The 15,118-nt window shown below is 44.8% G+C and overlaps 1 long non-coding RNA gene across 3 annotated transcripts; it reads right to left on the reverse strand.

Annotated features, from left to right (window-relative positions):
• Positions 1–808: 808 nt before the first annotated feature.
• Positions 809–14,085, reverse strand: LOC135363707 (uncharacterized). Of its 3 annotated transcripts, XR_010409733.1 has the most exons (6): positions 13,916–14,085; positions 13,239–13,556; positions 13,044–13,135; positions 4,872–8,212; positions 3,906–4,047; positions 809–3,812 (listed from the first exon to the last, which is right to left on the reverse strand). It is a non-coding gene; the product is annotated as an uncharacterized LOC135363707 (long non-coding RNA). The 3 variants fall into 3 exon arrangements; XR_010409734.1 differs by lacking the exon at positions 3,906–4,047; XR_010409732.1 differs by having other exon boundaries at positions 809–4,047.
• Between the last annotated feature and the right edge of the window lie 1,033 nt (positions 14,086–15,118).

Genomic DNA, 15,118 nt, shown 5'->3' on the forward strand with positions numbered 1-15,118 from the left:
TAAAACTCTGGGTGTAAGTAGGAAGAGGAAAAGTGTTCTGAAAATCATTGCCCACTGTTGAGATCACGTATAATATCCACGTATGTTGATTATCACTTATGCTTCTTGAAATTATTCAAGGGGCAAGACTGGTCTCTTTCTCTGAACTTATGTGGAACCTACCAATTTAATTTAATTTTAATATATCTTAATCTATAATTTAAATTTTTGTTTAGAAAACTTTATTCTTTACTGCACCAATACCAGCAGGAAAGTTGAGCTATTGCAGTGTAATGGTTAGCTCAACACCTATCATTCATTCAAAATACGTCATCAAAAATCTAAGATTTGGTTAAATGCTGTACCATGTAACCCCAACACATTTGAATTTCAATTTATGAAATTATTAAATTAAGAGAAACGTATTGCAGTTTTATGTTTTCCCAGTTGTAAGATAAGAAAAATAATATTGTCTACTGTTACCACTGCCTAAGAGCCTGAACAGAGTTTTGCAGGCACAACTAGCTAATAATTGCTCTTTTGATTTATATCACTGTAACAATTTTATGCTAAATTTTCCAGTATCAAAGCAGGGGTATAATCATTTTTTATTTTTTTTTATTTTTTATTTATTTATTTTTTAAGATTTTATTTATTTATTTGAGAGAGAGAATGAGAGACACAGAGCACGAGAGGGAAGAGGGCAGAGGGGGAAGCAGACTCCCCGCCGAGCAGGGAGCCCGATGCGGGACTCGATCCCGGGACTCCAGGATCATGACCTGAGCCGAAGGAAGTCGCCTAACCAACTGAGCCACCCAGGCGCCCGGTATAATCATTTTTTAAAGATGACCATTATGCAAGTGCGAACTTAAACAATTCTGCTTACTAGAATTTGCAACCTGAGACATCCCCTTAAAACAAATATGAAACATCCAAAGAATGTATATATGTTGAGCGAGGGTGAGTGTGTGTGTATGACACATACATATGTATCACCTTTCCTCACGGGTGCTGCCTTCATGTTCTTCCATAAGCATGACAATATTTACTTTATAGCAAATCTCACTATATATAGTAAATAGGTTAAAATAATTTTTCATCGAAGTGAACGAGTCAAAAATTTTTAGATCCACACTCCTGAACTTCCCCTAAAATGTGTCTAATTCAATGGTAAGATTCATGAAATGTAAAGATTAGTAAGTTCTTTTTTTTTAAGATTTTATTTATTTAAGAGAGAGAGAGAGATAAAGAGAGAGCAAGAGTCGGGGAAAGGACAGAGGGCGAAGGAGGAGCAGGCTCCCCGCTGAGCAAGGAGCCCGATGCGGGGCTCGATCCCAGGACCCTGGGATTATGACCTGAGCCGAAGGCAGACGCTTAGCCGACTGAGCCACCCAGGTGCCCCAAGATTAGTAGGTTCTTATAAAATATCCAGTTCTTCTCACTCCTAGACATTTTCTATAATTTTTGGACATTTTTAATAAAGAATTTCAGTGCTATTTCTTTTCTTCGTGGATTTCTCTGCCATGGCAGCTACAATTCGATTTTTAAAAAATGATTATCATTATATTAAGAAGTTCTTGGTCTTGATTAATTGTTAAGAATTTTGATGCCCAAAAGAATGTAGGGGGTCCCCATAAATCTCTTGTAAATGACATCTCATGAACTAGTTCTTCTTACTCTTGCTGTTGATTGGTGCTTTCTGAGACATTTAATCGAATCCTAAGTAGGGTTGCCAGATAAAATACAGGACATCCAGTTAAATGTGAATTTCAAATAAATAATGAAAATGTTTTCAGTAGAAATATGTCCCAAATATTGCATAGCATATACTTACCCTAAATTTATTTTCATAGTTAATCTGAAATTCAAATCTAAATTACCGTCCTATATTACTAAAAACCTTATTAAGCTTTATTAAGATATTCATGTATCATAAAAATCCACCACTTTAAGTATATAAGGCAATGGATTTTAGTTTATTCACAGAGTTGTACAGCCATTATCACCATCTGATTTTAAAACATGGTATCATCCCAGAAAGAAACCCTGTAGCCATTATCAGTCACTCCCCATCCCAGGGCCCCCCTTATTCGGCAGCCCTAGGCAACCACGAATTTACTTTCTATCTTTATAGATTTGCCCATTTGCAACATTTGACCTATATGGACTCTCACAATATGTGGTCTTCTGTGCCTAGCTTCTTTCACTTAGCCTGATTTCAAGGTCCATCCACGTTGTGGCATATTATCAATGCATCTGTATTTTTATTTCTTAATCTGGCAACATTAATTCTAAGGCAATATGGAATAGAACCATTTTGCCTAGGATAAGGTGAAAAACTATTCTTTACTACCAGACTCCTATCCAAACTGATCCCTGGAGATACTCTATCAAATTCTCACGTCTCCTTTGAACTCTCAGAATTTGCCATTCTGGATTTGGAGACCTGGGGTCAGAAAGAACTAGGCTCAAAGTAACAGGATTGGGGCAGTTGGTGGAGAAGTTGCCAGGGGTCTGAGGTATAGGATGGAGAAGGAGCTAGTGCTCTATTGGTGGTCAAAAGGGCCTGAGCTGGTCATCACACAAATACAAGGTGGGGGGAGGTCAGAGCTGGGTGTCTGCCTTCCACACCTCTGGGCCTTTGATGAGGCCTTCTGTCCTTCTTTCTGTTTAGCTCTCCCCTTGATGATGGTTGTCACCAGATTCTCCCTTTGTGAGATTTGAGAAGAAGGATAAATAACACAAGGGGGTTAACCCACAAGCTGAAGGTCGGGCTAGCCCTGCCAGGGAAAGTGAGTGGTCTTGGGGTAGGAGGAGGGATATGATCTGAAAACAGTCCTACTGTGCAAGTCTGAAGGGCCCGATTTCGTATCTGCCGACACTGCTCTCCCCGCACCTCCCAGATTCCAGTCCCAAACCCCCCAGCCCTGATTCCTGCCACTGCCTATGATAGCCTACCAGCAAGTACATGGTGATTTAAGATGCAGGCCCTGCCTTTGACCCTGATAGTCCATTGCGTTCATGGCCTCGAGAACTCTGGTCTATGCGCGGTAAACCACTATCTCCAAGATATTCCTACTAGGACTACAGAGGAGGAAGCATTAAAATTTCACCAAACAACTTAACCAGATGATTACTCTGTTTTGTTCTTTCTCTGTGCAACGTTACTCTTGGCCTTCCTCAGAATTAGAGAACTGTATTTTCTTCGTTTAGACAGGTCTCCGGAGAAGTTATATGACTGTTCCTGAGGGTGAGTAAGAGGACCTCGTCTCCTCAGGGATTTGAGCAGCAAGCTCAACCCCCTTCTCTGCCTTGCGTGACAGGAGGCTCTGTGCATGCCTGATGGAATCCAGGACACCGTCCCACGCCTTCCCCTTGTAAAATATGTATTTCAAACTTGATGTATCTTTCAGCTTAAACCTTCATCAAAGCTGTAGCCAGCATCCAGAAGTAGCCCAAAGGGCCTCACTCGAACACTTCTCTCCCCCGCAGAGAAAGCAACCTGCTCTCGCCCCGTAGCGCATGCTCAGCTGGCAGAGTGAATTTTTATCACATTAAAAGAAAAAAAAAACCCACTAAACATCATTCTCCAGAAACTCTTGCAAAAAGGTCAGCTTTAATGCAATGCTTATCAAATGCATTTCAAGGAATCCAGGGTTTGGCTAACTTGTTCTCAAACTTTCGTTTCTTAAGGCGTTTTGTTATTTTGTTGTTTTTTTTTTAAGTCCCCAATCCACTTCAAATTCCAAATATGTATGGTTCCCTGAGAGCAGGCTGTCATACTTTGCAGCACGGCAGGCAGGCCTGAGGCAGCATTCTTGTCTGTCAGGATTCTAGAGGGAGATGGAAGAATGATAAGTAGAAGCCACTGTAGGTGAGTTTGGTCTAAAGGAAATGATGTTCCTTTTGTGCTGTGGGAAAGTGACCTGTGAGCCATGCTGCTCCTCGGAGGCACATAACCAGAGAAGCCCGGAGCCTTCAGAAAGATGCCATCCAGTTCTCGGCTCTCCCCAGCCGCTGTTCTCCTCAGCTTACTTCTCACCCCTGACCAGCTCAGTGGAGAAAAGACTAGCATTTCACAAGTTAGATTTCATCATGTTTGCCAATTAACAACAGCAAAACATGATGCGACTAAGTGCATACTGCGTGTGTAAAAACTAAATAAAACTACGTTACAAATGAGAGATGTATAAGAAAACAAAACACAGAGCCACCAAATGATCTAAGAGATTCATTTTCTAGCCTTGGGCCCAGTAACTTCTGAACATATCTCCCTCAAGAGACCTCTGTGAAGCATGAATTATAGTTATTTTATCCATCTCTCCATCAAGCATTACATACTGAACATGCCTACAGTATGTAAGGCATTATGAAATTGTTCCCTAAACGGAAAGTACCAAATGCATTTCTTGCAACTGAACATGATTCGCTCATTATAGCAAAATAAAAATTCTAATTAAAAAAAAAAATTACTGAATTTCAAGATTTTTAAAGAAACTTGTGTCCTCGTAAATAAAGAGTGAACTCTCAGAGCAGCAATTCCCCAGGAAGATAATGGCTCACCAATGTCTCCTACTTGGTGTAACACTATGTCTTACATGGCTCAGTGAACAAAAGCGAGAAGATCATTTCAGCTGTGTGTCATTTACTGGGCAGGTCATTTGGGGGAATAAACCTTGGTTGTGGAGTAAGTGGGAGGACTCCCCCCACAGCACCCCAGTAAGACAGTATACTTCTTTTGTATCTGTGTGGGTATATATATATACACATGTATACACATACACCTACCTACACCCACACCCACCCACCCACCCACACACACACACATATATGTATGCATATGCATATACCCTTTTTCCAGCTCTTTACTAAAATTAATCCATCTAATTTACCTCTAGAGTTCTTTTAGCTTGAAATTCCAGGATTCCGTGTTGCGTTAGTCAGTATCTAGCTGAACCCTGAGGAAACAGACCCCAGGACAGGACTATGCTTTTAGAAATGGGATGTTCTGGAGCATAGGGTGCTGCCTAAGGGAGGGAGATGCAGTGGGGGACCTGGGGCAGAGAAGGGACTATCAGACAGGAGGAGGACTCAGACAGGAGCTGCAGGGGGAGCAAAGTCAAAGTTGGCCATGTTTTACCCAGAGCCAGCTGTATACCTACAAAACTGGATTTAATGGCAAACCATCTAAAAATACGCTCACTGAAAACAGTCTACTGACCCTTTTCTCAGAAGAAACGATTGCAGGAGACCATAGGGTCAGTATTTGAGCTTTCATTTTAATGCCTAGAAAAATCTGCATTTACACAGTCAATTTTCTCCTACCCTGGAGTTAAACTTTTGACTTCTTTGTCGAATCCTGGCAGAAAAGGGGCCAGAGGTTAATGCGCTTAGGAATCCAAGGCTCAGTGATACAAGAACTGTATGTTCCATTATCACTTGAGCTTCTACACGTTATCAGACTGAGTAAGTACAGTCACACCCCACGCATCGACAATCCAACTATATAGCAAATGCATCAGTGGGAGCCAGGAAAGCAGAAGAGGGCCTCATGATGGGGTGGAAATTACGGGCATCAGAAAACAATGCCTGGGGTAGAGAGAGAGAGAGACAAACAGACGGACTGACAGAGCACTCTGCAGCTGTTCTATTAACCCACATTTTGTAGAGTATATTGGAGGGAAGCAAAGTCTTCTAAAGAAATCAATTAATGAAACTTGCATGCTTCAAAACTTTGCTTTGAACAAGTGCACTGATCCATGATTAGTGATGCAAGCCTGGGGGGGGGGTGAAAAAAAGGAGGGACTCAACACAGAAAAGAAGAGCCATACACAGGGACATTGCAAAGAGGACAGGTGCTCTGGATGGCTGGGACAGGGTCCCTTGCCCTTGGCTGTGAGGCCAAAATGTTATCAGCTGACCTCTAATTACAAGGAAGAGGAAATCAATATCAACGCCTAGAATTGTTTATATTCCTGTCTAAATGAGCTATAATATTATCTCATTGAGGTCAAGCTTTCTCGACAAGTTCCAAGTGAGTAAACCTCTAGAATTCTGGCTTATTTCTGTGTGTGCTGCATGTGACATCTGCATTCAATACACTTTATTCTAGTCAAGGGAAGCTCCTCGGCCTGTTATTAAGACTATTTAAGGCTAAATTGGACAGTTACAGCAAACTTAGAGTTGTGGCTTTCTAACTGACAGAAATTAGAAATGACAGAGGATCTATTTACCCAAACACAAATGCTAACATCAGCAAGAAGTGGCAGGTAATAACTATAGAAGGAAAGAAAAAAAGACAAACTCTCTAGTGCCAACCCAAGTACCAGAGAGCACAGGAGACTTCAAACCTCATCACAGACCCCTGTGATGCACATTTGATAGCCGAAGTCTACCAAAAAAAGCACAATTGGAATCTGTACATTTGACTTAAAATGTTGAAAAGTAAGCAAAGGGAGTTTTAAAATATTTTGTCCAAAGGGGTTCAAGAAAAATAGAAACTTGACTATCTCCAGCAAGTTGTCAAGAGATGTGGACGGTTGAGGTCTATACTCGGTTGAATAGCGTCTTCCCCAAAATTCTTGTCCACCCAGACTCTGGAAATATGGCCTTATTTTGAAATAGCGTATTTGCTATTTGGTGAGTGGTAAATGAAATACGGTTGGCTTTGAACGAGTCACTGAAGTTGCACAATGGGCACAGAGACACTGCAGTGTTATTTTGATTTTTTGGTAAAATATTTTTAGTGTAAAAAGGGCAGCTAAACTCTTAGTGATTTCTATAAACAGTAAAATAATCACAATTAATTTCTCTTCTATTTTTGCATTTTGCTACCTGTTGTCCCTGGGGGGCAGGGGGGAGGGCCTCCTTGAAAGAGATTATTTTATTACCCCTCATTCTACTCTGCCCAGGATGAATATGCTGGGGTAACATTGGTCACAATTCTGTAGAGTGTGCTACCTAGAAGGAACTTAACCTCCTACCAGGAGACAGTCAGGACTTGACTTGCCTTTTTCTATTTGTAACATGATTTGGCAGGGGTCCCGGACCTCAACACAGCTTAATGTGTAAGGGTACTTCATTCAACCAATGATAAGAAAACCATCTGGCCACTTAGTAGTGGATCCTGTCTTCTGCACAACCCTGCACTGGATTCCTTTCAATACAAGGGGCATGGCAGAAATGAATGCCTCCGAACTGTGTGTAAGAGGGAGGGGATCCCTTCTAGTTTAGACACTCTGTGATAGACAGCAGTCTGGTCCTTCATCTCTGAGTCAAGCACAAATCCCATGGGGATAGGTAGGAACTTGGTGGAGCAAGCTGGTAGAAGAAGCCCAAGAAAGAACCACTCTTTACTTCCCTGGAAGTCGACAGGGTAGTGTTTCTACCCAAGTATCCCTTCCCACCCCTTGGGAAGACAACAAAGCAAGAAACCTGCTGGATAGTCCAGTCATCTCAGCCTCGAGTCCCATCTGCCTGTGAATGGAGATTTTCATTGTACTGAGTTGTTCATTTAACAGATATTTGTTGAACACTAACTATGTGTCAGGTGTTCTTTTAAGCCAGGTTCAGGTACATCGGTGAAAAAATATAGCAAGATGCCTATCCTCATGGGTCTTAGAGGAATGCAGATAATCAACTATAAAGATAATCAAGAAGTATATTATGAGTATTTTAGAAGGTAATAAATGCTCTAGAAAAAGAAATAAAGCAGGTTAAGTGACTAAGGGGCTGCAGTTTCAAATAGGAAGTCAGAATGGAGCTCACTGAGAAAGCAGCATGTAAGCAGAGTTGGGGTAGAAGAGGAGGTTGGATTTGAGCTAGCTGGAGAGACAGGGCTCCAGGCACAGAGAAGAGAAGAGCTAATTCCAATATTCTGCACTAGCAGTACACGGCAGGTTTAAGGACTGTCAAGACAACATGGGGAGCAGGGTGAAGAGGGGCTCGAGTAGGAGGAGAGGAGATCAGTAGTAGGCGGTCTGATCTTGTAGAACCTTCCAGGTCATTGCATGGACTTGGCTTTTCCTCTGAAGGAAAGAGGAACCACTGGGGAGAGGGAGCAAAAGAGTGACAAGATCTGAGAGCTTTTCCAGGCTTGTTCTGGCTGCTGTGTCGATTCTAGACCATTGGGGTGTGAAGATACGCAGCAGATGTTGCGATGATCCCGGTGGCTGGAGAGTAGTAGCCGCAGGATGGTGAGAAGGAATCAGATTCTGGGCAGAACTGAAGTGACCTGTCCGAGATCACACAGCTAGTCAGCGGCAGAGCCAGGTGAGAACCCATTTTTCACACCTTACCATCGATCTCCTGCTTACTGCACGACTCCTCCCCTTGGGTCTCTTGGTGTCCTATTGCCATCTACGAATGCAGCTTTCTGTGTGGGATTGTTGGTTGTCTTGGAACTATCAGCGCATTTTAGTATATATCTTGCTGCCCACTTGGAAATGTTTGGGGGCAAGAAGGTAGTGTGTCAGCTCTCTGCTCTTTGCTAGCTACTCATCTACTCATCTGGTGATTTCTAGATGATTGTTACAAAACTTCTGGGGCATACTCTGCTCTGCAAAGGAAGGCCTAGTAACCAGGATGCCAATGTCAACTGGAAGCACCCCATGGGGATTCCATGTGGAGAGATTCTGCCCCGCTGAAGATAAACATCTGCTCCTGCCCCACGGCTACTCAAGGAAGAGGCAGATGAACCACCACTGTAATTACGACCATGCTGCTTTTCTCTTACCCAGAAGGTGTCCGAGGATTTGGTGACTCTGATCTGTTGCTTGGCAACATTCTCACTGAGTCGGTTCTCTTGCAATTTCCAATCCTATCTGGCCAGGGAGAATTCTCACAGCAGACACTCTGCTGTGTCTTGGCTTTTAGATTGTAAAAGGCAGATCTCGATTTAGATCTGACCGAAGGGATGATGCCAAGGGACCCAAAGAGCTACAAAGTCTTAACTAAACTGGACTTCAGTCTTGCCACAACTTCCTAAATGGGCCCTCCAGCAGGACCACCAGAAAGTAAGTGCCAGAAAGGCATGTTTGATTCACTGATGTGTCTCCAGCTCCTAGAACCATCCCTGACCCATTAGAAGGGACTGGCAAACGTTTATCGCATATATATGGGTAAACTACAGAATTACTCTTTGGAAATTTTTATATCCCAGTCTTTGGAGTTCTTCTTCCTGTTCTTTCTTATTTCTTGTCCTTTCTCCCTCCCCTCCTCCTCCTCATTCTTTCTCATTTTTACATCTATACTTGAGAACTCCTCCCTCACCCCACCCCTGCCCATTTCTCATTTGCCTACTACCATTCTAGTCATTCATTAAAAAATTGGCCCATCTGAATGACAACTGGAACCACAAACCACAAGCAGGTATGATCCCTGGAAGCTTCACAACAAAGTCTTGACGCATTTAGGAGGAAACACCAAAACCCAAACGATTCCAACTGTGCCCTTTTCATTTCCAGCTCCATATAAATTTGAGAGAGACTGGGACATACGGTCATGTGCATTAGTGATCGCAATGGTTTTTTTCCACACATGAGAATGAAAAGTCTTCTCAGACACTGTAGGCACCACAGGCCGACTGACCTTCTCTCCCTTTGCCCCAATCCTTCTGTCTCTCACCAAGTTGTGTTTCTATGTCCCTTGCCCCAGTGAAAACTCTAGACAGTGTTTTCTAACTCAAATCAAGTGATCTATATCAAAGTGTATATACATTTGCTAAATATGCTTAAGTTGAGCTAGTAGGTTGTCAAAGTCTAGGATGGCATTCAGATCTCTGAGCTCTCAGGGACTAAAGGTCCAAGTATTTGCCTGAATGGCTTCGTTAGTCATCCTCACACTGAAACCACCTCTGTCTCCCATCATCTCCATTTCTGTCAGTGGTATTGCACTCTCGTGGACACTCAAGCTCCAAACTAGGAAGCAGTGTGGCAGTGTTTCCTCCATATTGTAACTCAGGAATACCAGAAAGTTGTCTTCCCTTTTCCTCGGCCTCTCCAAGCAGATTTCTCCTGGTTCGCTGATGCCTGAAATTTCATAATTTATTGTTTTGGCTTAAATCCAAGAGAAGGGAAAAGATGTAAATTTCTTTTCCAGTGCTGTTTGCCTGGTACGATCTTATTTATTCTCCATATCAATCTTATGCCTCAGACCCTTTTTATACACAAGGGAACAGAAGCGCAGAGACGCTGAGTGATTTTTTTCAGGGTCACAAAGCAGGTAAATAGAAGAAATTATTGCTGAACCCAAGTTGGGTTGACTCCAGAATCTGATTTATCTACTACCCCAGGCTACTATCTATGTGAGCCTAGCACTGTATTAAGTACTTGTCTTATCAGATATATACTGTCAGAGTCAATAAGTTTATCAGGGTAGTACCTGATGAAGGTGCCCCACCTGTGGCTCTGAACTGAATAAACCCCTCACCCCAAGCCCAGCAGTCCTCATTCAATGACTGATGCAAGTGGTGTACAAAGACCAAAGCTCCCTCGCCCCTAAGGTGGGATAACCCTACACTGACTCCCAGAACTCCCCACTGGCATTAAGCTCCAGATGTCCACAAAGAGATGTGCTTTATAATACACCCTGTATTGGCTGCCATTCTGTTCCTCTCTCAGTTCCCAACTTACCCATAGATGTTTCTTGGGATCCTTTCCAAAATAAACAAACTCCTTGCACTTGAATACTTTTCTCAGGGTTCTCAGGGTCTGCCTCTTTGGAACCCAAACTAAAGCAGTCGGTAACTGTCCTAAAGATAGATTTTCAGGGGAAGAATCAGCAGACTTTGAGATCATCAAACATTGGAGGGAACAGAAGAACCGTCAGCTCTCATTTGCTCCCAAAGAGTCTTAACTAAGTCAGCCATTTATTCCTTATCTCATTAGCTACAGCAGGGAGATGAAGTCATGTATTTGTCCGTGAACAAATATTATTCCAGTTCTAGGGAAGAGGAATAAAGCAGTGTACAAAATGGCAAAATGCCCTGCCTTTACGGAGGTTATAGTCCAGGGGCTGCAAGGAGACTTCAAAAAAGAACCAACTAGATCCCCTGGAATTAAATAATACATATCTCAAGTACCTTTCAATGTATAGGTTCCCTCTTCTCCTACCACTCGCTTTGTTCTTTAAAATTTATTTGTCAGAAGAGTTTTTGTCCCCTATAGCTTGGATTTTGCTGCTTAGGTCCTTACAGTGCCACTTAATACTTCACTGTATTTTCTGAAAATTGCTAGTTACATCTAGAAGCACGATCAGAATCACGTTCAAATTTGGGGCAACATGATTTCATGGGACCGTGTATTTCCATCAGGAGGCATACAGTGTCACCTTGTCTCTTTTTGTGATATCACAAGCTGTCGGTAATCATTACCAAGAGTTATTATTAGCTGGAATACTCCCATAAAGAAAAATTATTCCATCAGCTATTTGGTTACTCTAAAGGACAGTTCATTTAGGAACAGCAAAATACACAACTTTTTTTCTTTGTCAGTTCTCAAAATAAGACGGTTCTTTAACACCTTCCAACATGGCCTAGGAAGTTTGTTTCTTTTGAGTGCTACTGTGAATTTATAGATCCACTGGGAGCCTCTCCAGCTTGGCTCCAAGGTCACTCTGGCATGACGCTAGCAATATTGGGTTATTTAGTCCCTGCTTGCTGGTATGACAAAGCGTTCTGAACTCATCTTTACAGTTCTTGTCTTCAGACATGGAATCAGCAATTTCTGCCAGGATTAGCTGCCTTTCAATTCCATTCTTAGCAGGAAATATACATTAAAAAAAAATGCTGTCTGATCAGTAAATAAATCCTTGTTCAACTTCAACAAGTAACGCTAGGTGTTTGCTGACCCATTGCTTCCCAGGACGTAAGTTTCTGAAGGCAGCCAGCTGGACCTCCTGGGTGCTCTGGCTGGGAGAACTTTCTCCCTCCTGACTAAATCAATAAGGCAGCTGACCTCAGTTTTGGATTCTCTCTCTTCTCTGTCCAGTTCACTCTCTTCTCTGTCCAGTTCACCATCCACATGACTGTTCTCAGTAATGCACTAGGACAGCAGAGGTGACACACTTCTGAGCACCTCAGTCACCTCCTGGCCATTTACGGTGGTGTCCTACTCCCTCTGGAGCCCTCTACCAGGCACTGGAGAGCAAAGAGGTGAAAAATAAGGAGCTCCTGTCCAGTCAGGGGACAGAATGCATCCTCTAAAAAGTCACAAGGTGGGGCGCCTGGGTGGCTCAGTCATTGGGTGTCTGCCTTCGGCTCAGGTCATGATTCCGGGGTCCTGGGATCGAGCCCCACATCGGGCTCCCTGCTCGGCTGGGAGCCTGCTTCTCCCTCTCCCACTCCCCCTGCTTGTGTTCCCCTCTCTCACTGTGTCTCTCTCTGTCAAATAAATAAAAAAAAAATCTTTAAAAAATAAATAAATAAAATAAAAAGTCACAAGATGATGGGCAGTATGCACAGGAAATGCTAGAGGATTCTGGAGGGCTATGGAAGGACCCTTGTGGAGGAGGTAGTGATACAGCTGAAGGGTTCCTGTGGCAGAGATGATGCTCTACCATTTCCACTTCCTGGGCACCTAGGGAGATGGCATTTCCTTACTTCCTCTGGCCACTGGAATGTCTGTGTGAACATTCCAGGTCTGGCCTTTGAGGGGGAGAAGAATGACCCCTCAAAAATGTATCTTTGTGTCTTTACCTTGCTGGTCTCCCTCCCTTCGTGCTCTGCCCCCTCGGAGCTCCTATAGCCAGGCCTGTGCCTCTGGGCAGGATGCTTCTCAGGTGGGTGTCTGCAGTCACGGTTCACAAGCAGACATATCTGTGCCTCAGAGTTGAGTAGAAGGTTCCTTGTCTCAGACACCTAACAATTCTTTCACCCAAAGGGAATTTCGGGGTTACACTGAGACACGTAGAGCCTTTTACCTTCTCTCAAATCATATTGCCAAAGATCCACCTACTACTCCTGTGAGCAGAACTTCTCAAATAGGAAGAGAGAGTTCTGGGTGGGGATATAAACTGCTTAATCATATCCTCATCCTAGAATATTACACAGCCTTCACACACCTTACCTCCAGGGTGACTGTCATGAGTCACTAAGGAGCAAGGTCATGCCCAGGATCCGTCCACTGACTCTCTTCCCACTGGTGGCTGTGATACTTTCCTTTTAAAAATAACATTTATCATTTATTCTCGTTAGAAGAAAAAGCCATTTACTGTTGAAAACACTTGAAACAGATTAATAAAATAAAGAAAATGAAAATCACCTATAATCCAGTAATCCAAAAATATAGTCTGGGGTGTAAACTTCTGGTCATTTCGAAACCTCAGGGGATGTGTGCCTAGTGTTGGTTTCGTCCTCTCAAGCAAGATCGTATCACACGTGCTGTTTCGTAACCTGCTTTCTTCCTCGACAATATCGAGTGGCCATTTCCCGATTAACTATTCTCTAGGACCAGACCTATATATCCGGAGTACAGGTGGTTTCACCGGGGAGGCGGGCCCTTCTCACAAAGAAGGATTTGTCTGTCGAGGCTCCGGCCGCGCTGGGCTGGGCGCCCGGGGTCACGCGGGTTCCCGCACATCTGCCAAACCAAACAGACGGGAAGGATGAAGGAGGCCTGGGGGGCAGCGCTTGGCCTGGGCAGCGAGGAGCAGAAATCCCCGAAGCACCCACCCGAGTCAGCCCCGGAGGCCTTGCGGCCGCCTTGCTGCGCTCATCCCCAGGCCTCCCTTTCAGACACTAGTCGCTGGGCCCTGGAAAGCGGAGTTTCTCCACTTTTCTTCCACTGGACTTCTGGGGTGGGGGTGAGCACCCGGGGCGGGCGAGGCGGGGGGTGTGTGCCCGGGGGCGGGGGGGGCGCAGTCTAAGCCGGACGCGTCCTTTCTCTTTCCGGACCCCGCCGCCCCCTGCAAAGAAAAGGTCGACTTAACACCGCTTCACCTCCTCGGTGGGCTTTGCAAAATCCTTAGAAGGCATTCTGCGCTATGCTTCGGAATCGCAGCGGCGGGCGGGGGGCTTGCTGCGCTCGCGGCCAGTTGCTGCACCGTCTCTCGGACGGAAGCGGGCACCGGCGGCGGGAACGTGAAGGCCACACCTGGACCGCGCGTGCGCGTGCGCGTGCGCGGCGGCGGGGGGCGGTGCGTGCGCGTGCGCGGCGAGGAGCGGGCGGGAACGACTGCACCCGCGGCCCAGGGATGCGGTCCGCCTGCACGGAGTCCGCAGCTCGGGTCGGCTAAGTGCCCGGAAACCTGCGTTCGTCGCAGCTGGGCTCCGATTTTAGAGCAGAAAGGCTCATTGTCCTGAAGTCACCCAGCCTGTCTGACCACTTTGGAAGTTTCTTTATGCTCCGCGGAACTTGGAAGGAGTGGTCCCACGGGTCACAGGCTTATTAATGCAAGAGCTTTACCCGGCGAACCTCTCTGGGAAGGGGCAACCCTGGTTTAATTTTCTGTGAGGCGGGGGAAGCAGCGCTTGAAAAGAAGGGTTCTGCTTACCCAGTGCGCTCAACCTTTAAGAACAGTAAACACTTCACTGTTGGACGGGTGGGGGTATTCGTAACCTGAAATTAACATTTCATTTTGGTGGGAAGTAGTCGCAAGCACGTGTGCATCGACAAAGACTGTGCTCTGGCCAAACTTTCTTCTGGCTCTTGTGAGCACTCTAGGTCTGCCCCTGGGCTTCTCTCTGACCTTGGAGAATCCTGTTTGAGCAAGAATGCTGCTAAAATCAGTTTAGGGGAAATCCTCCACCCTGGTATCTGATCCCCTGGGCTGCCTGCAGAATTCTGTGGAGTTGGTCTAGCAAGAATCCCCCTCACCCTTACTTCTTGGCGATTTTCCATCCACTGACCCCCCACCCTGTGCCTTGACCGTACATCCCCACTTGTCCTTATTAGAGTCCAACTTCCTTGAGTCCAACCTCTTTCCCCTACAAAGCCCCATTGCAGTAGCCCCTCTTGAATAAAGGCTGCCTTACTGTCTTTATTTAACAAGTGTTCTGGGGCGCCTGGGTGGCTCAGATGGTTAAGCGTCTGCCTTCGGCTCAGGTCATGATCTCAGGGTCCTGGGATCGAGTCCCGCATCGGGCTCCCTGCTCCTTGGGAGCCTGCTTCTCCCTCTGCCTTTCTCTCTCGCTCTCTCATGA

Source organism: Mirounga angustirostris, unplaced genomic scaffold (genome assembly GCF_029215605.1).
Source record: "Mirounga angustirostris isolate CCGP_5_RB_7025 unplaced genomic scaffold, mMirAng1.0.hap1 SCAF_2, whole genome shotgun sequence".
Classification (NCBI taxonomy): domain Eukaryota; kingdom Metazoa; phylum Chordata; class Mammalia; order Carnivora; family Phocidae; genus Mirounga; species Mirounga angustirostris.